Source organism: Varanus komodoensis, unplaced genomic scaffold, assembly GCF_004798865.1.
Source record: "Varanus komodoensis strain SLA01 unplaced genomic scaffold, ASM479886v1 scaffold4, whole genome shotgun sequence".
Taxonomy (NCBI): domain Eukaryota; kingdom Metazoa; phylum Chordata; class Lepidosauria; order Squamata; family Varanidae; genus Varanus; species Varanus komodoensis.
The window spans coordinates 10344072-10366093 of record NW_025335941.1 but is presented as its reverse complement, the minus strand read 5'-3'; the positions used below and the strand labels follow the sequence as shown (position 1 = coordinate 10366093).

The 22022-nt window shown below is 43.1% G+C and overlaps 1 long non-coding RNA gene across 1 annotated transcript; it reads right to left on the bottom strand.

Annotated features, from left to right (window-relative positions):
* Positions 1-916: 916 nt before the first annotated feature.
* LOC123029510 lies at positions 917-20003 on the bottom strand. Its single transcript, XR_006415928.1, has 5 exons — positions 19891-20003; positions 7103-7183; positions 5209-5248; positions 3104-3265; positions 917-1198 (listed from the first exon to the last, which is right to left on the bottom strand). It is a non-coding gene; the product is annotated as an uncharacterized LOC123029510 (long non-coding RNA).
* Positions 20004-22022: the final 2019 nt, after the last annotated feature.

The window sequence follows — 22022 nt, the reverse complement described above, 5'->3', positions numbered from 1 at the left end:
AATCACAAGCAAAAGGGAAATCAACCCACAGCACATGGCAGAGCCTCCTTTTATACCTTTGTTGACCAGGTAGAGAAGACAGATGTCAATTGGTTTGAATTTCCCACCGTGTGTGCTGATTGGCACATTTGAATTCAGGTGGTTCTTGCACTTACCTGGGAGGCTAGGCTACCTGGTGGTTGGGCTGGGAGCTCTGGCAAGGAATTTCTCAATCCCCGGGTATGTGGATGGCTCCAGTTTCATAAATAATGCCTGGGGACTTGACTAATCTGTCCAGGCTTAATGTTAGCTAGCCAGGTATGTCCTACATTCCTAAACCAGTATGCAAACCAAAACACAGTTATTCTTTGGTATCTGCTTTCTCTGAATTTTGCAATACAGTTCTTCAATCCAAAATGTGTTTATGATGATGAGGATGATTATATTATTAGTGAAAATTATGCAAAATGCACTAATTTAGGGGAAATTGTTTGCAAAAATATATTGGTGATGTAAAATGCATATATTAAGAAAAATACACAAAAATGCATACAAAATTTGTACAGATTCATGTGTGTGAGAGAGAGAGAGACAGACAAAGAAGTAAACTGTTGTGGAAACAGGATGTAATGAATAGCGGTTCCATCTGGCAGTTTTTAGAGCTGGGACTGAATGATCTTCCATGCTTCCCCCTTTAGATGGCCATATGTATGATTCCAGTTGTGAAGCACATACTTAACATCTCTCTTCTCACCCTGCCCCACCATTCCATGCTTTACAACTGTTTCTATACGCCTGGTTTGATCAAGCAACTGCCCCCCCCCAGCCTGTTAGCCAACCCTGATTAGAAAGAATATTCTGTACATGTGCAGTTTTACATAATAAACCCATATCATAGCACCAGTCTGATACAAAGAAATAAAATGCATATTGCTTCTGCTGCCCTCATGCTGAATATATTTGTTTGGGAACAAGCATCATTTTGATGTAGAAAAAGATTTTACATACGTACATAAGAAAAATGTAGAATAAAATTAGTGTCTGTAACCATGCACAGTCCCAGCTGGCTGTCCTAAAAAGAACCAAGCAAGGATGCCTCAGGATAGGAGCACTGCTCTGAGCCTCTTTGCCTCACCCCATCATCTGTCGCACTTCGGTGGCCATCTCGGGAGAGGGGGTAGCTGGATTTTGACCCCAAAGTCCAGATGTAGCTGTGCCACTAGAAATGAATTTAAGAGTGGAAAAATGAGAAACTTACAAAATTTGTACTGTGGTCACAGGCCAATAAAAATAAATAGAACAAAACCAATAAAAGCTAATGCAATAGTAAGACAATATAAGAGCACAAATTATATTACAGAGGAGCCAAACAGGAGTTCTTCCCAATAAAAGGATAAAAATAGCTTAGATTCCCTCCCATCCCTAAAACAGCAAGACGGAAGAGTGGCAAGAAGGTCTTCCAGGTAGAAAGCTTATCAATGACTCCCTGTGCAGATTGCTGTATAAAGTAATGTGTCCAACAGACTCTGATGTTCCAGTTCCACAAGGACCAAGTCAAGGACAAAGCAGAATCTTGTTGAGTCAGCCAGTTAGCAAACCAAAGGCAGTGCACTGAATTAAGCAAGTATGAACACTCTCCTATATTTGTAAACCATTGATTTGTACAGGTACGGGGCTCTGCCAGTTCCATCATTTGAAAGATTTCTTAAGGATTGTGAATAGCAAGACTTAGCAGCTGCAAATATAGGTCTTCTAAGCTCCAGGCAACAGTTGGCCAAAGCTCCAGGGGCATTTTAAGACACCGAGCAGCTGAATTCATGTTGCATGTAATGGGAGGAGAAGACAAGTAGAGGATAGACCTTACATTGTCTGTTATTATCCCCTGCATCTCAGAAAAGGTGACTAATACATCAGGAAACCAGACTTTGGAACAAGGACTTCTCACCCCAGTCCGGTAGGCTGTATGATGAAGTGCATATTCTCTCATTTCATTGGCTGCGGTATGGGGTGGGAGGGTGTACTTTATTGCAGTACAAAGGCTGCATTTGTTTTCAAGTTTATGAAATAAAGAACACAACACTGTATAAGCGCCAACCTGTGCTAATATGAAATCCAAGTTTATGAACTGGGTGGCATTTCTCCATTTTCTTGTAATCTGGAGTCTACTGGAGGTATTATGAGCTTTGAATGCATTCAGTACGAGTATGAACATGCCAACAAATGAACATGCCAAGGGTTGATAAGTGCTGGACTCCACCAAAGGGAAAAAAGAGAACAAGGGAGGGCAGAACGTAAACAACAACACATATTTGGCTAGCTTTTTTTTTTAGGATAGTAAAATGGGTTGTCACCACTAGGGTAGTAGTGGTAGAAATATGTATGCTTTGGGCTCTGGATGTAAATCACAACAATGTGTCCAGACATCCTATACATGTTTAGACAGGGAAAAAAGCCCTTGCTGGCTGGGGCATGATGGGAATTGTAGGACATTTTCTGTCTAAGCATATATAGGATTGTGTCCTCAGAGACCCTACAGAGCAGCAGTGTTTGAGGGCCACTTAGAGGATGTTTCAATGCTGCAGCTCACAATTCTGCCCTGGAGGGGCTCCATTTTGCATGCTTGGAGAAGAGAGGGGCAAATCTGCCAATGTTTTATTTATTTATTTTTGGATTTATAGCCTGCCTTTTTCCTACAAAGGGCTCAAGACAATCTCTCCTCCTCCATCTTATCCCCACAACAACAACCCTGTGAGGTAGGTTGGGCTGAGAGTCTGTGACTGGCCCAAAGTCACCCAGTTGGCTCCATGGCTGAGCGGGGACGAGCACCTAGATCGCCTGAGTCCCAGTCCCGTGCTCTTAACCGCTACACCACACTGGCTCTCCTAACCACACCGGCTCTCCAGTGCAAACCAACCACAATGTTGGTTTTTATATGTTTTTTCCAAACCTGAGGTCAGACCACTTGAGTAAAACTTTCTTTATTACAAAAAAGCAAGCTGAAATCCTGACCCTGCAGTTGTTTTGAAATTCTGGAAAGCAGCCCTGAGCTGTTTTCTCTTACTTATATTCTAGATTGGCTGGCCTGCTATTCAGAGGACAAGAGTTACGCGGGTAAGTGACTTACCTCCTGGATTTTTGCAGCTTCTCACAAGCTAGAAGCATAACAAACTGTTCTCATGTTGTGTGGTTTGAAGGAAATGAATGGTTGATCAGATGCACTCCTGATGTTTGGGTGGTGTAGCAGGTCATCCAGCCCAATCTGGTCTCCAGGTTTTCTGGGTAGGGACTGAGGCCAACGGGAAAAATTCATCACATGTTATGAAAGGGGCCTTTGGGTGGCCCAGGCGTTATGTTAAACAACTACCGTACTTGACAGAGAAGTATGTTTGGGTGTGGCTTCCTACAGGGATTTTACAAACAGAGCATGTAATCAAAGATGCAATTAATAACCCTTACACAGGATGTAATTATATGTACCAGTTACCCTGACTAAATAGATAGAAGAAGACTGGGGCATGGAATATTTTATAGAATAAAGCTTAAAAGAAAAAAAAGACACAGCAGCAAGAACTTTTCTTCAAAATACAGGCTATTTTATGATGCCTAGCAGCAAGGGAAGGGGACACTTCATGTACCCCAAGCAAACATAACCTCCGTGCCCGAGAAGGACGGAATGGCTATACCTTCTCAGCTGAGAAGAAAATGAATTTCCTGCTCTTCCTGCTGCCAAGGGTGGGGAGGTGTCCTTTCTTACAGTGGACAGTCCTCTATTTTAGAGACCTAGCTGTGATCAGTCTTCTAGTTGAAAGTATCGTCCCTCTGAGATGACCCCTCCAAATCTACCTGAAGCTCAAAGCAGAGGCCCTGAAGGTCTCCATCACCAGGTAGCATCTAGAGAGCAGACTGCACTGTCACCTTGTCAGTCTTCTCCAGTACAGTGAGATGTACTGCATTTCTGTAAGTTACAGTTAATATTTCAAATTAGTATCTATGCATATCAATGTTTGTAGTTGTGCATGCCTTGTTTGTCTGCCTTTTGCTGTCGTTTTGTCTTCCTTAAAGCATGTCTGTGTTTGAGAGCATTTTCCCCTTACCTTTAATGTGATGGTTCTCTGTGCATCAGGTGGTGAGCGGGTTGGGTGGAGTGTGGTATATTTATGATTTATTTCGAGCTGTAAACTGAATATGCTTTCCACTTATTTTCACCTTACATTTTGTTGCATTGGGTATAGGCGCACCTATACAGCAGCACTATTTCCAATCACTGATCCTCATAAGCTTTGGCAACAGCTGCCAAAAGCTGTGGTTGCATTTGCCTGGCATTAAAAGGAGAGATGTTGTGCTCCAGTCTTATTTCCTTGTGTAAATACCACCAGATGTGCACATGTATACATCACAGTCACTTTTTAAAAAAAATTGACCACATGCATGCAAATATGGTGGATAATCTAAAATCTCACATAATGAGCAGGTTCTACTGGGATAAAAGCAATGCAATGGAGGGCTTCACAGGTTTAAAAACAATGCAAACTTTTCTAAAAGGCAGACATGCTTTTAAAAGAAAGAAAGCCACTCTGAAGAGTGAGTGAAATATTTTGTTGACCTCTTTGGTGCAACACCTTTATCAATATAAATCAACTTTTAATACTTTGAGAACTTATTAACCATTTACTCCCCTAAGCTACCAACTAGTAAGAAGTAGCATGCATTGCTTCAATAACATAGGAAGTAATGATAGTGCTTTATCATAAGCAACACAGCATGCCTGTGAGCCAGTATGTAGCATCAGCAACCTCAGAATACTTCAAAGCCCACCATAATCTGTGCTATTGCTACATTTTACCACACATTTAAAAAACAGACAAACTTCTCTGCATTTTTCACTGCTAAGTCAATTATTTGCACACACCTTATAAGTAGATTAAAATGGATTCTCCTTACACAAATCTTACATGGTGAATTTTGACAGCTAATGCAAAGAGAACCAGTAATGTTTAAATGTCATGCTATCTGCATGCCTTGATATTGAATAATTTGAAATCACACACATGGTTTCAGCTAGCTACTCGAATTTTTGGTAAATATGCAGATATCAAAACTTGAGATATAAGAATGTACTGGCTCTTTTACAAAAAAATCCTTGCAAAGGAAAAAGAAAAGCTGAGGTGATGCAGGTAAATTTCTACCATCTTACTTGTACTGAAATGGATGCATGCAGGTTACACTTACCAAATCATAAGCCTTGAAGAACATCAAAGGTGCACTGTACCTAGAAGTAACAGCAAATGGGTGACACATGGAGTCTATAAGAGACTTGAGGAAGTAAGCCAAGTCACAGTCTAGGCAGTTTAAAGGGTTAGCTCGTAAATTACCCCACTGAAGCAAGATCCATATTGTAAGCCACCTAGGAAGGCCTCAGCAATTATAGGAGGCCTATAAATATATGTAAATAAATAATATGCTAAGACTTTATTCTGGTATCTCAAATGCATGTACATAATCACCTGGAGCTTCATTTGTTTTGCAAAATATCGTTTCAGACAAGTTCAGGTGAGAAGCAACATTGGGCAAAAGACTCCTATGCATGCCAGGAGAACGACAGTTCCAATTGCCAGTTTGCTAAAGGTGGATAGAAATTTGTTGCACTGAATGCTTGGCTGCAAGCTGGAGCCAGCTGCTTTTTAAATTAAGCATAGAAGCCCCTACCTCATGCCTGCAAGACAGTGGGGTGGCGATTGCCACTCAGCATCCCCTGCCACAGGCCCGTTCCAAAGAGTTGTCTTTCCTTGGAGACGACATTGCTCCAAGAGGTGCTCGGCCACAACAGTTGCTGTGCTGCTGTCAGCCCAGAATGGAGATCCTTGACTTAGCCTTGAAGGCTAAGAACCTTCCTCCTCTCAGCTTCTGAATACCCAGGGTTGCTCTGGATATCCCCTGAAACTTCAGGTGACAAACAAACTTTTCTTTAGTTGAAGGAATCACCCCCGACATGTGTCTGTTTCCTGAATGTTACCAGTGTGCAGTGATTGAGGAAAAGAAACAAGGGGCGGGGGAAGAGCGATCTCCATAAACCAGAGGTGTTAAACCTCGTGCCTGCAGGCCCTCTGCTCCCTCATCTGGTTCCTCTGGGATTTCCCAGATAGCCATGCTTCCTCTCCCTGGCCCCATTCCCTTTTCTCTGACATCCAGCCACCAACCGTTTGGTGGTTTCCCTGGCTTTTGCACGTCTGTCCCCAGCTCATTCTTAATGCTTTTGCTTCATGAGGCTTTTAACTCTCCACTTACTGAAACTTTTGCTCTGGATTCTTTGTGGGATTAGGATTGGCTGCTTTACACATGTTTTTCCCAAGATGTTTCTTTCTTTGCTTTTCAATATTTTTCATTACACCACCACTAGATGGCATTGTGATATACAGGGGGGTTTGTGGCACCATTTGCCAGTAATACCAGATTTCACTCAAATCTAAAAAGAAATTGCCATTAAAATGGTTGCAAAGCATGGGAGAGGACCTGGTAGATGATGACATTGGAAAGCATCTGCAAATTACTCTGAATGAAGAATTAGGAACACACAATGAATGCCTCATTTAGAAAAGCTCCAAGATGGAAATGCACCTCTTGAGGCTGTTACTCAGGGTAAGAGCTTTAAGCTAAAATGTTCTGGACTTTAGGCCATGCCCCTTTTGGGTTTGGGCCCACACACCAATGGAATCTAGCTCCCAAGAGCTTCCCCCACATTTAATCTGGCCCTTGGATTGAAAGAATTTCAGTGACCCTACTGCAAACAGTTCTGTCTCCAAGCTTGACCAAATACTTGACACTGTGCTACAATGAGACAGGACATTCCATGTTGAAACTGGGCCAGTGACCAGCACCGGGGGCCTTGCTCAGTCCTTTCAGCAGCATGTAGCTGCCCTTTCCCCAGAATTAAGCCTTTATAAGGAATTGCTCCTTTAAGCTCAGCCTCAGACAAATTCAGAGCTAAGAAAACTGATGAAATAAATTACACATAAGAATTAAACATAGCAAGGAATCAGTTTGACAGGATGTAATTATTACCTTGGAATGTTAATGTCACCAATTAGGAAAAAAGATATTTAAATCAGTTGGAGGGAAAAAATACCTCTGATCAGATGTAGTAGAGCAGTTTTCCTCAGCGTGGGGCCTTCGGGATGTGTTGGACTGGCCATCGTGGCTGGAAATGCTGGGAGGGCAGCAGATTGCAGAAAATTGTCGTAAAGAAGTGGATGTGGAAGGCGTGTGCAGCTGGGGAAGTGGTGCCTCATCCTGTGTTCTGCTCTGGAGTGCAATCCAGAGCTGTAGGCATGCAGGGTCTCCTTTTCAGTGAGAAGTGAAATGCATCTCCTGGAGTACTCGCAGGCAGAGCGATCCTACCGGGGGCCATCCTCTGCGGTTCACGGACCACCATACCTCAAACCCAGGTGGCTTGTTGTGATCAGGGAGGAAGGTGGGGTGACTTCAAAGTTATACTTCCTCACCTCCTTAATGACTTGGATGCCACATTTCGTAAGACTCAGGTGGAGCATCCAACGTGCTATTCCAAGCTTATGCTGTTGAAACTTTGGCAAGGTTTAATTGAAAGAGGGTTTTCCCTCTTGCAAACAGGCCTCTAACACCCCCATCTCCTCATTCTAGTACCTTTCCCAGTCTTCTTGGGGAAACTGCAACAACTGCCCACATCTGTCTCCTCTACTGCTGGTAGGAATCATAAAGAAAGCAAAGCGCCTGTCCAATTCACATGTTCAGATCTATGTTTATGAGATCTGGGACAGGTGGCAGATGTACATTTATGAGATTCGGGACACATGGCAGCAGCTCTGGTAACAGAGGTGGCACGGATGGGGGCCACCCTGGCAGGCCACATATGACCCGAGTGACTGGGAATCCCATTTCAATATGAAGTCAGCCACAGGGAAAACCACAGGGGCTGTTGCACAGCTGACATCACTTTTAAATTCCCCACCATTGCCACACAAGGAGGTTTGCCATCTCAGTTTGCAGCCTGCCATATTGCCTGCCATATTGCCATTGATTTCAGTTGTGGGCAATCCAATGGACTGTTGTGGCAGGAAACACAGTTTTTACAGTGCAGTGTGTTGACCGCTGCACAGCACAGCCTGTGGTGGTGCACTGAGCTTAAGAATTGTTGCCAGATTCCTCCTCCACATCATGGAGACCATTTAAATGCAGAAACAAAAACAGGACTCTCCCATCACTCTTTTTTTCCTAATATGATCAGGTGCATACATGGGTCGTCTTGTCATTTGTTGTTTTCCTGACTATTCCCATTTTCAGTAAAGAAGTCTTCATAGTTCAGAATTCTGCCCAGTTTAGCAACAATACATTTCAGCACTACTCAAGCAGTTTTCACTGGGCTCATGTAACCTGCAGCACCTGCTGAACTGTGCAATGGCCCTGCCTTTGGCCGAGAATGGGAAAGCTTTCTGTCCAAAAACCTAGGCAGCTGCTGCATGTCAATGCAGACAGTACAGGAACTAGATGGACCACTGCCTAGTATAATACAGTTTCTTGTGTTCCTACGTCTGAGTCCATGTGAGGGAGGGCCTTGTGTACAGGACAGTCCTCCATTTGAGGGGCTGCCAGAGGACCATCCTCTGTTCGAAGGCATCTTCTATTTGGTGGGGCATCCAATCCAGTCCTGCTTACAAGTAAAGGAACATAAGGACTGGTGCCCATCAGCAGTAAGCTCCTGAACAGTAGGTTGAACAAGCTGGCCTACAGGACACTTGGCCCACACATTATGCTGAGATCTACTGAATTCCTGTTTAAATCATTGGCTTTATGTATAAATATGGCTCTATAAGATCAGTACATGCAAATTAATATTCTTTTTTGCCCTCTTTTGGGATCTGTAAGCAGCTCTACACAGAGACACTGCTAACTGTGAAGCTGTTGCTGCCCAATGGCACCAATTTTATTAGGAAGTCCAATCCCTTCTTTGGGAGTTAGTTTTGGTCATATCTGCAGCTGACTCTATGCAATGGAATAGCCTTGAGAATAAAGAGGTTGGCTGCCTCCATGCTTTATTCTTCCATAAGGTTCTTAGGTTCTTCCATAAATCTTTCTCCCACCCCCATCTGGAATCATGTTATTTTGTGAACATGTAGGTGCCTTCTCAAACATCCATAACATAACAGTATACACACATGCAGTGGAAGGAACCAAATATTTTCTCATGCTCTTTGGGACATTGTTGACTTTTCCATATCCAGACCTATATTAGTTGATTTCTTAGGTATGCCAGTTATCTAAAAACAGTTTCTTCCTAAGCCATTCTCATGAGCCCCAGGTTATAAATCTATGCACGTTTGACGCCAATGGAAAATCTGCATCGTGACTCCCTTGAGTGACTGAAGGGTGTGACAGTAACAAGACAGCGTTGTTGTGCTGCCTGTAGAGGAAGAGGTCAGGAAGATGGAGCAAGTCAGCCTCCCGCTCTCTCAAGCTGGAATGCTTGCCTTCATAAACAGCCATTGCATACCAATAACAGTCAATTACTTGTGGCATTTGCATTATTTCTTTCACTCTCACCCTCGTCTTCTTTGAGAACATTTCTTTCCAGCGGAATGTTTGCTCCATGATTTTGAGTGGGAAATCTTGCTACTCGGAAAAGTGGCAGCTCAAGGAGCATAGAGGGGATGGCTCCCACCTTATAACTTATCAGTATTCTCATCCAGTTTCCAGACAGTGGTTCAGGGAACACATCAGAGTAGCAGGATAATGAAACATGGCAGATTAAGTTAAGCATGATGCACTGCAGAGCCCCCATAGTCAGGAATAAATGGAGACAAGCTGTTTCCTATAACTGGTTTTTGAAACAAGGTCAAAGCAACTGTTTCCAGTAAATAAAAAGTCATCTTCTTGAACCTTGCCCCAGATTGAGACCAAGCATAAACTACTTTGGTAGTTTGATCATGCAGAAGGTAAATGGCATTTTGTTTCCCTTTTCATGAACCTGAACTTCCAGATTTTTGGAACTGTGAAATCTCACAAGCGGATGGAAGGACCACAAGTCCGGAGATTGATTCTTAGGAGCATCTTTAACCCATCTTCCTATTTTAATCATACGAATAGTAATTAATAAAACCAGCCATGGCCAAATAGCATTTCTGAAACAGTGAAGCACTGTGGTGCCCAAGGTACTGAGCAGGAAAAAAAAAAAATATACACGTGATAGAAGTGAGATAAAAAATATATTCTCATGTTAATTCCAGCTCAGCAGCTTTCTTAGACTCTACAAAGTTACTTTGATTTCAGATAATGAAATAAAGGTAAGGGAAATACTGCTGCCAATACAGCAAGCGACATATGGAAGGCTGGAGACAGAGGCTTTGCCCACACTTACACTATGTCTCCACACTGGATCTTTGTGGATGCAGCTCACTGCAGATCTGGGAAGCACTGGGGTCTATTTCCATCTGCTTTTCCAGTAATCTGTGAGTGACAAAACTCTGATCTCATATTGTCTCACTGAATCGTCTGATATTATGTTGAGTCTAGCTGGAAACAACCTCATCAATACTAAGTATTTCATTAAAAATAAATGATGATAAAACTGACACAGCTTAGTAGCATTTCTTTTCTTTAATATCCACCATTTCATAAGTTACTATTATATAGGCTGCAATCCTATACACACTTTCCTGGGTTCCAATGAACTCAGTGGGGATTATTTCTGAGTGGACAAGAATAGGAGTGCGCTGGAGCTATTTATATAGCAGTCAAATTTATTAATGCAGTTCTAATACACCATGCTAATACAACGGTACTTTGGCGCAGCTTTGTTGCACTACAAGCCGTGGCAGATCTTCCCTTCCATTTAATCCAGGTTGGACCACTTGTGGCCCTTCAGAAATCCTGGCCTGCAACTCCTGCCTGCCATAGCTAGTGTCGCCAGTGGTCAAGACATCTAGGCCGCCTCACATTGCCCATCCCTAATAACCACTGAACAACTATCTTCAGATAAGTAATATCAAATTCAGAATTCTCAAGCTTCCTTTTATGTAAACTTTTCATATTCCCAGCTCTATTACTCTTCTTTATATGTTTTGGAACTCTGATAATTTTGCCTTGACAACTTTCAGAAATTGGCAAAACCTGTTCCAGAATTTTGCATGACTGCCAAAATGGTGTCAGGATGCTTATAGAAACTTTCACTATCAGAAGAGATTAATTTAGCTGCTTAGCATTTACACATTTTACAAAGATTTCCAGGGAAGATGCAAGTGCAAGTTTGCTTTTCCAAATTTTCTCTTGGAAACACTGACCAAACTCCATGCAAAGGCCAAGGGAAAAGAAAAATCCATCCTGCAAAGAATGAAATATTCATTCCGAACCATCAAAGTTATTTTGTGTCCATACTCAAGAAACAAACAAGCAAACCATCATCTTTCTTCTATGGGTCAGTAGCCATCTTATGCCTCAATAGACATGATACACCACCTTACCCCTAACACTTTCCCAGAGTGCACATAGTTATTTAAAGTAGTATCGATTAGAAGAACCACTTTTTAGAAAAGTAAATGAATGCCAAGGCTTACTATTTCCATAGAAAAAAATCTTCCATTAAGATTTTCTGCTGTAAAGAATACAAGAGCCATTGACACTGTCATGAGATAGGGGTTCGCGCGCGCGCGCGCTCTCTCTCTCTCTCTCTCTCTCTCTCTCTCTCTCTCTCTCTCTCTCTCCATCTATCCCCCCCCTCCCCTTTTGGGAAAAGGTTTTGACTATGAAGATGTATTTCTTTGTTGTTACATGTAAATCTCACCATGTTTTCCTCTTGCAAGGATCCCAAGGCAATTACATGATTCTTCCCCCCTCAGTTTTATCCTCACAACTCTGTGAGGAAAGTTGGCTGAGAATCAGTGGCTGACCCAAAGTCACTAAGTGAGCTTCAGGGCCAAATGAGGATTTGAACCCAGGTTTCCAGATCCAGTTGTACAATCTAAGCAGTGTACCATACTGCGTGGCAGTGCATCCCAATGAGCTGGAATTTGGTACATCTGTTCAAAGATACCCCATATTACCAGAAAGCTCAGGCATACATGTATATCTTTCTTAAAACCCGGGACTCAAAAATATATTCCGCATCCAATAATTAAACTAGAATTTGCAGATATATAGCCCAAAAGATTCTGATTACCAGAAAAATCTGAAAAGAAGAAAGTGGACTAGAAAATTGAGGTCAAGAGATGTATTCCAAAATAGTTAACCTATTCTAGCCACCTAGAATGCTAAAATGTGGTATACAAGGAGCTGAAAACTCATTGGTGTATTAAAATCTACATATAATAGCCATAAACCAGGACATGGGGCTTATCTCATAAGGAGCCAACATTCCAGCATGCTGCACTCAGTATTCAGTATGGCATCCAGTACTGAATGGATTTGGGGAGGGGTTGGCACCCTTTCAGTAGAATTCAGAAACAGGGCGGTGCTGGGGATCACATTTCTGCAAGGATCACAGCTCTCGGGTGAAACGTTTAGGCCAGGAGTTCATACAAGAGAGAGCTGATGCTGCCTATTGGAAGCGAGGTCTTACCATGGGGCTGCAAACTCCCCGTAATACTTGCCTTTGGCTACAGGGAGGACAGCAAGGAGAAATACAGCATGACAAGTTAATGGAATGGCTCTACTCTTTAATCCTTGCCCTGCTGGAGTCTACATGTTGGACAGCACAACAACAGGAAAAACTAAACGCTTGGCGAGTGCACCGACATGTTAGCACAAGTTGTTTCACGTATGTTTTTCCTTTGTTGTCAGGGCAGGCAAAGCCCAACGATCCATAATGGGGGAGCTTCCCCTGCTGAGCACGTAAGCAAGGCCAACTTTGTCTAGGCTCTGCTCCCATGCAGGCGCACCACAGATTCATGCTCCGTGTGTCACATGTGAGCTGCGCCATTCATGCTGCAGGGTGTTCCCTGAAATCGTAATAAAAGAGGTAGCCTGCTCAAACCATTTCAGAGGAGTTACCCCATCTCTATTTCAAATACCTAAAGAGTTGCCACAAGTATTTAAAGACTACTTATAGGTATAGTCTTCTATTTATATATAATCATGTTTACATAACGGTGCCCTGATAAGATCAATGGAAATGTTCATAACTTACATCCTTAGCTGATGGCAGAATTACAGAAGGCAAGGAAGGGAGATATGGGAATTTGTTCAGCTAAATAAAAGTTCATTCAAAAGCAAATAGGGTTCTTTCATTACAAATACAGGATGAGTCTGCATGATCTAGAAAAGAGAATAAGCCACTGTAGTGTATTTTCCAACCCTATGCATACTGGATGTACATTGCTAAATTACCGTAATTATTTGTCATGTTGTGCAGTCCTGGTGAAGATAGCAGGCCAAGGAAGTTTACAATCCAGCCCCCACAACCCTAGAACAAGCCATAGGTTCCAGGATGATTTATAAACCCTCTCATCACCCACCCTTACCAGGTTCCACTGAATGAACAAGCCACAACAAAGAAGGGTAATAATTCAGTGGAATGCAACCAGGATATGTGAGGTGCAAAAACAAGCAAAGGTGGCATATTTTCCTTCCCAAACTGTGCAAATCCGGTCATTATCTGTAATCCACATAACAGTCTGTGTCCTTAGTCTCTTTCAGTCTCCAAAATGTATACGATTAGGTCAACTATAACCTATAGACTGGCTTAACTGGGCACTGAGGAAGTAATCCTCTAGTTCAGACAAATTTCCAGCATTCCTCAATTCCTTTTCATGCTAATTTGGTTGGCTAATCTCTTTAGGATTAATTTTAGACAGAATTTTACAAGTTCTTGATATTCTTTCTTTTCTTTGTTCTCCTCTCTGGATTCATTTTTCAGAACTACGTTCTCTCTCAGCTCTGTTCCACAATTTTGTTAAGACACCTCTAAGCAGAAAGTACTGATTAAGTGGCAATCTATTTACCATATTTGTAAATTCTGGTAGTTTCTCATAACTCATAAAATTGCATTTTTAATCACATGCTTAAATCTAAGTACTGATCATTTTCTCTTGTCGCTAATGTTGTTTATTCAATTTCCTTGATGAAAATTTCATATAAACTCTAGCATATGAAGATACAAACACTCACAACCCTCTGTATTTAGCACAAATCTTCAGTGTCAATTGTATACCACTATTATAATTGTCCATCCTAATCCCCCTTCTTCCAAAGATTTCTCTTTGTCATACCTGTGTATCATATCTCAAAATAAAACTACTCAAATTATCTCCATTGGGCTCATCCTCATCAAGGACCAACTGAGCTACAAATTACAGCTAAGAATCAAATTACAGTTTCTGGTAGCAATTTCCTGACTTGTCATTCAGCTTAAATTTTTTTCCTGAACTTTGAGGAACAGCTAAGAAGGATGAAACCTAGGTCACAACAGAAACCAACAAAATATTGTCCATTTTCCATCACTGAATGTCCTGTAATTATTGTACAAACATAGCCATGTGAAGTTCGGTTCAAACCAGGACCTCTCAGCTGGGCAGCAGTTGCCTAGGTCACAGAACTATCTAAATCTAGAGGCTGCAATTGAGTTGAGCCCGGACTCCAGTGCAGGACAGAGATCTGGCCACTGAAGCATTTCCAAGCTCGTGATAGTGCAGATGGCAGGGCTGGTCCATCCATCTGGAAACAAGAAAGCTTCCTCAGGCAACTCATCATGGGACTGCGGTGTCATGTGAATCCATTCAGTCAGTCCAAGCAGTCCCCATTGTGCCTCCTTCCCCGTGACTCTCCACCCAGATGCCCCACCTAGCCATTCACTTATCTGGGGACAGCTTTTTCTGCTGGTCAGGAGTGCTCCTGGTTACCCAGTTAACTGCCATAGCAGCACCAGCACCACTTCCCAGCATTCCTTGGGCATGGCTTCCTGCTATATGCGTGTCATGTACTGGGGTGGGTGGGACTTTTCTTCTTTCTGCCATTGGCATAGCAATACCAAGGTTATTGGGTGGGCAGGCAAAAAAGAAGAGCTGATATCTTGCAGTTGAAAAGGAGAGGGTGGTTTTGTTGTTGCTTTTCCAGTTCAGACTAAAATTTGAGCCAAAGCAGCACTCAAAGTGTCATAATAATGCAGCCTCCACATTGTATGCTGTTGAAGTAAGTTCTCCCCACTAAGGTACACTCTATCCCAGTTGTGTCCACCGTGGGACTTGGTACCAGGGTAGATTGGAGTGTCATTGAGATACAGGTCTCCATGACCCACAAGGCCCAGGAGTTCATGGGCTCCTTGCAAATCATGAGACTATCTCATTATGTCTTCTGCTCAAAACATATAGCAGAGCACACGCTAGACTTGTTGCTTCTGATCAGACATGAAAATGGTGCTCTGAGTGGGGGTACTTTGATCTAACCCCTTTATCATGGGCAGATGACTGCTTGCTGAGATTCAGAATGATGGCAGCTTTCCCCCTCTGCAAGGATGGAGGACCTATTAAGATGATCCACCCCTGAAGGCCAGTGGATCTGGATGGTTTCCAGAAGACTGTGGGGGACTTTCCAGCTGAAATGGCTGGCATGCTTGTCAAATCCCTGGTCAATCTGTGGAACACAGAGATGACCCAAGAGGAAGACATGACCACTCCTAGGCAACCTCTTTGCTGTAGAGTTTTTACATCTGGAAGTAATGAAATCGCATAGGAGATGGCTTCAGCACAGGTGAAGGAAAATTCCTAGTAGATGCAATTGAACCCTGGTGTATCCCTACCATCAGGAATATTTAGAGGCAGTAAGGCTAACAAGGAACAACAGGGTTTTCAGGGGCCTATTACATGCTGACTCCAAGAACATTTCAGACACATCTGAGGCCTGTTGTAATATATTTGTTGGGGACTCTTGCATCTGCCAGGACTTAGACTCCAGAGTTACAGCAGCTGAATCAGATAAGGAACCCACCGTACCTCATCCAGTTTTGTAGGATGAGTTTCTGTTGATACAGCCTAAGGATGTGCCAACAAAGTGCTTGGACAGATCCACTTCTGTACTAGATGCTTGCCCCAGCAAGGAAGGTACAACTGGCTGGGCCAGGGAGGTGATTCATGCCTTCTTCCAAGAGGGAGTGGTTCCATGCCACCTGAAAGAGGTGGTGATGAGAGCACTCCTAAAGAAATCCTGCCTGAACCTGGAAGAATGTAACAACTATATGTTCCTCTCCTGGAAAACAGTCTTGAGCAGGTGGTTGCCAAGCAACTTCAGGCACTTTCGGGTGAGGCTGATTATCTGGACCTATTTCAGTAGGGCTTCAGGGTGGGCTTTCGCATAGAAGCAGCTTTGGTCACCCTACATTGATGACCTGTGCTGGGAAAGAGACAAACAGTAAGATCATCTGTTGGGCTCATCATAGGTTGTTTGCACAACTATTCACCTTCCATGGTTTATGGGCAGGATGGGACCATGAGTTTTGTGAAAATACACATGTGATCTGTAGAGCCTTCCCCAGAATGATGACTGCTAACACTTCCCCCAGTGCTGCTTCTAACTGCATGGTCTGGATGAACTCGACAGGCCGTATCTTGAGGTACTTTGCTCAAACTTCAGTTTAGTTGGCAAATGTCTGAGGTTCCAAGGCTCAGCAGCTGCCCTACTTTTTACGCTACCTCAGGTGCTGTGAAATGCCCAGAGCTTTAACATGCAGTTTGGGGACCTTTGAACAACTCTGTCCAGCACTTGGGCAAAAGGCAGGAGAAACACTTTTGACTTTTGTGCAGTTTTGTTAGCTGTTGGCAGTTCAAAGGTTCTCTTCTTCACTGAATGTACACGAACATTTCTACATGAACCTTTCTGACTCTACCCTAGGGAGAATCCCACTGTTCATTTCTTAAAAGGCTGACCCACTTTTTTGTTCCAGCTGCATCTGCTTTGCTCCCTCTCGCCTCCTTGCCCGAAAATTGGGCGGGGGGGGGGGGATACTTCAACTGCATTTCAGGAAGAATATAGAGGCAGCTGTACCTTCTAGCTGATATAGCAGGTAGTCTTATCTGACAGATAAAATGTTATATCACTTGTGCTTCAGTGACAAAAATAGTTTGTTTCTTTTGACCCTGTCACTCTGCTTGACATCCTGCCTCTAAAGAAATGAGGTAATTGAAATGAACAAAGTCTTCATTCTTTCTGGTTCTTTTAAATTGCAAGACTACAAAAACGTCGTGTTTACAAGACATACATTCCAGACAAAAGAAAAACAGTCCTTTTCCTAGGGTTGTGCCTGTCAGCCCACAAAGGCTAATAATAACATTCTCTTCCACATGAAGGCATTTTACTGGGTTCTCTCCTCTGAGGGTAAAACTGCCCTGGTGTCCAGTTCAGACTCAAGAAACCAGCTCACTCACCTGGGACTTGCAGTTCAGTTCCACACACTAATTGGTTTCAGTGGTTGGGCCACTGACATTTCTTCTACTGCTCTGCTATGCTGAAGAATGAGTAGTTATGAGAACAGAATTGGTATTTTTAGAAACTGGGTTTTGTGGCTGGACTACTGGGCTGGGAGATTGGAAAGCCAATTTCCAAGCCCCAGTCAGAGTCAATTTAACACTTCACCTTTTCACCTCTAGGTTAAAAATGCTTGCACTGAAATGGCAGAATTCAAGCATGGCGCCATTAAATGTGCAGGCACATTGGGCTAAGTTCAGTGTTATGCAAGCAAACTTCCATTTGCACAATAAGAGTTTCTATTCCTCACTGCAGTCTGGACAGACGGGCCTTTCCAAGCTGATTGAGGTGTGTTCAGGAACCACAGAGGAAGGGGGGATTTCAGCCTGTCAGCGCTACGTTATTCTTTCCATTTCTGGAAGGACACCCTGAGATGCAGCTGACAGAAGTGGCTTCATTTAAGCTGCAAAATGAATTGAAGGAGCCATTAGGAGAAAGGGTGTGTCCTCACTTTATGTGTTCATCGTTATTATTTTATTTAGTACATACAGGTCTAATCCACTCAATTGCTAATGTTCTCTGAGCAGAATAGAACTGGTTAAAATCTAAAATGCCACTATTTATAGTTAAAAATATACAACACAGTATAAATATTTAAAGTAATGAAATAAAGTCTAATGCAAAACAATAAACATCTTGGGAATTGATAAAGCATCCATAATAGCCTAAAATTAGGTTTCTAAAATGCCTGGGAGAAAAGAACGGTCTTTGCCCAGTACTGAAAAGATAACACAACTGCCAGGGGAGTTTATAAGTGGGGCATTGGAATGGAAAAGCCCATTCTCTTATTACCACCCATCTATATGTATGTCTCCATTAAAATGTGGGTAACTTTTAATGTACTGAAGTTTTAAACCTATGATATTAACCAATAGTCAACTGTGAAACTCACAGGTTAATCTTGACAAATTCATCTTTCTCAGACTAGCCTACTTCACAAAGTTGTCAGCAGACTACAGCTCCACATGAATCTCTTTTAAAGGCGACTGGGATACAAATATAACTTAAAAATAAAATTAAATGAATAGATGGGCAGGGGAAGTGTATGGAAGCCATGTTGGGAGTTAATGAAAGGTACTTAAATTCAGTGGAGGTTGGTTAAAGTTCTCCGCAGATGGTTTAAACTATTAGTAACTGCATAGTATCTAATTCCATGAGTCAACGTTTGCCCTGCAATTTCAGTGGTAGCTCGGCATGCTGGTGCCCTCACAGAGACTGTAGATATACAAGATTAAATGAAGAAGATGCTGGTAATTTTCATGACATTTGGCAATCATGCTGGTCTTCTCAAAACATCAGCCAAGCAGAACTGGCCATGAGCAGTGATCACTTCCTTCCCTGCAATGAAACTTAAACCCATTGAGGAGTTATGATGATTTCTTACCAAAAATGTACCAATCTGTTTTCTAGCTTCCCATGCAAGAAAAGAATGCAGTATTTCTTATTTGTCCATCTCCTAACCTGGTGCCCCCCCCCCCCAGATGTCCTGAACTACACTTCGCAGCATTCCTGACCATTGTCTATGATGGATGGGGCTGATGGGGTTGAAGTTCAAAGCACTTGGAGGACATGAGGTTGGAGAAAGCTGGTGTAGGATTATGGATGTGCTGTTTTCTCCAGGAATCTAGCAGAAAGCATTTACAGCACTATTCCCTACTTGTTTACTTCTACAAGTGTGTGCATGCCTGTAGTCTTTGGGGTCGTTTGCATCCCAGCACTTAACTTTCATGACATACCCCCATTTATTCACCTGTCCTACCAAATCAGAGCTCTTCCAGCATTACAGTGCTATGTTGTTATTTTAAAAGCACACTTAACTATACTAAAGAGGTCCTACATCATGCCAGGGGACCAGGGCATATGTGCTTACTCTGCTTCCCCCGCCCCACCTCAGTATGAAGACAGACTGACACAGACAGACAGACAGAAATATTCACTCTCTCTCCATCTTGTATGTTACCAAATTTTATGACTATACCTGTATTTTTGAAGGTTGAGCTACATTTCAGTACTATGGGCGTTTTGATCTCTGTCAAATGATACGTTTTAAAGCCATCTTTGGTACCCCAACTAAAGACCTATAATTAACAGCCCTCTAGTTTTGCTGCACTGTACAAATCCGTGCCATTAAAACATGCAGCCTCACAAAATCTGCCAAGGTCAACACAAGCCTTACCCATGTGCACTTCCCATTGACCTCCCCTGTCGAAATTTATCTACACGATAAAAGCCATTTAAATGCAATTTCCAAAGCACGGGCAGCTGGTGCGGCTCTCCCTCTGCCTCTGCAGTGCGACTGACTGGAGCTGCCGCTCGGTGCTGCCAGGCTGCTCGTTCTCCTTTCGGTTAACCCAAGTTGCCTCCGCGGGCGCTCCCCGCCCCGCCCCGCAAATCTGCTTGCGAGAGAGCTAACCTCGCTGTGACATCACGCACCTGCCAGTCACGGGGAGTTAAAAGCACCCTCAGCGCGGCCCTGTCAAGCTCTGCTGCAAACTGACGCAAGTGAAACACGTCTAGCTATCCCTGCAGCTGCCACCGACTGCTCTGACTGTAGCCCTTAATTCCACCGGGAAGAGCAGGAGGGGTGACTCAGGCTGTTCCAGCCTGGCCTGGTATTTTAGATAATCAGCCTACTCTTTAAACTGTGGCCGAGCTGGCGTGCAAGAGCGCTTGCCTAGGTCAAGGAGAAACCGTTCTCTCTCACAGAGTGACCGCCGGAGACACAATGCTGCACTGCTGAACGGCTTAGCATACTCTCAGTCTATAGCTGTGCGCGCAGTGCCTGGGCTTCTGCCTACGCCGGACACATTTCTTTACATTTAGAGACATACATGCAGCACCTTTACTGTGTTCAGTTCTTTTATGCAATGTGAGATAGATGAATGTGCATTTCTAGGCACCAGAAAGAGGAAAGATCATGGGAAAGCGTAGATAATACAGGCCAAAAAAGAAGAAAATTGGCAGGCAACTGCACAACAGTTCCAGCTTTGGCAGGGTGCAGTGGGAGAGAAGATTGCTGTCCGTATTTACATTCTCTGCCTCAATGAAGTTAATAGCAGAATTGCCCAATTCCAGCATTCAGCTCAAAGGGCTCATGGTTTCTTGGGAACAGACATACTTTCCATTTGCCCTTCTATTAAACAATAAGGACAACAGTACTCGTAAGCCTGAATTACTCGGCTGTAGGGCAGCTTTGCAGTGACCTTAAATTCCTGGGATCCTTATTGCTGCTTAGATTTCAAAACTGCAAGCATAAAAATGGGCATTTTTAACATGCTCCAAATGGCAGAGGTGAGGCAGAACAAGAAAATGGAGACAACTGAAACGTAAAACCACAGAGGGCATGTTGAAAGGCTTCACAGGAAGCTGCAGTTGTCATCTCAGCAGGCTTCTGCAGCGCAGTCGCCAAACTATCTTTTCAAACCAGTGACAGCTGTACACAATCACACAAACACCAGTGACAACATGTGGCTTGGCAAGTTGTTTTTTCTGGTGTCAGGAAAGTTGTTTCCAGATTTAGCCTGCTGTTGGGGATGTGATAAGGTTTTGACAGGGCAATCCTATATAAGCTCTTCTCAGAAGTAAGTTCCTCTGTTTTTAGTGGGGCTTCCTCACAGCGTTTTATACCCATTCCTTAGAGAGTTTTGATTGTGATACACATGTTCTGACTGAAACTATAAAATCAGTCTAGATTTTTAACACATTCACACATCTACCCAAACACTTGTTGAACGTAGCAAGGGCATCCAATTACTACAGCATGGCCACAAATGTATGCATTTATTTATTTATTAGATACCCCACTTTTTTCTTACAAAGAGCTCAAGGTGGATTACATAATTTTCCTCCTCCTGTTCTCAAACTTATCCCCACAACCACCACCCTGTGAGGCAGGCTGAACTGAGAGTCTGTGACTGGGCCAAAGTCACTGAGTTGGCTTCATGGCCAAGCGGGGACCAAAACCTAGGACCCCTGAGTCCCAGGGCCACGTTTGTATCCACCACACTAGCCTGTACAAATGTCTGAACATCTGGCTTGGATAAGAGGGTGAGTCAGGATGCAAGCAACCTGAGGTTCAGTCAAAACCCTACACAACAGAACTTCTTAGAAACCAAGTGAGTGCCCCACTCACTATCTGAGGCAATACTGCAGCCTGTAGAGTGTTCCCCATTCAAATATAACCTCTCAGTGTTTAGTTTAAAAAAATGAAAATCAAAATGGATTAATAATGTGAGCAAAAATAGGAAAGCTATTTTCACACACTTCTGCTAGAACCATGAAATTGCTGTTTCTCTAAAGACAATCAATAGAGCCCTGTTTAGTGGCCTAAATGTGTGAGGAATGATGTAGGCAGGGAGATGAGGCTATGAGGGCCGGTCCCAACTGCGACATCTCTGCTGCACTGTCCCTGCCTGCCTCTCGCGGAACTGTTGGTTCTGACTTCTCCCACTTTTACACGCTTCTCGCTATGTTAAACCATCAGATCTGAAAAAGAGCACACACACTGAAATCACCACATGATCAGAGACCTTGCCTTCGCAGAGCTTATGAAATATCAGAAAGGT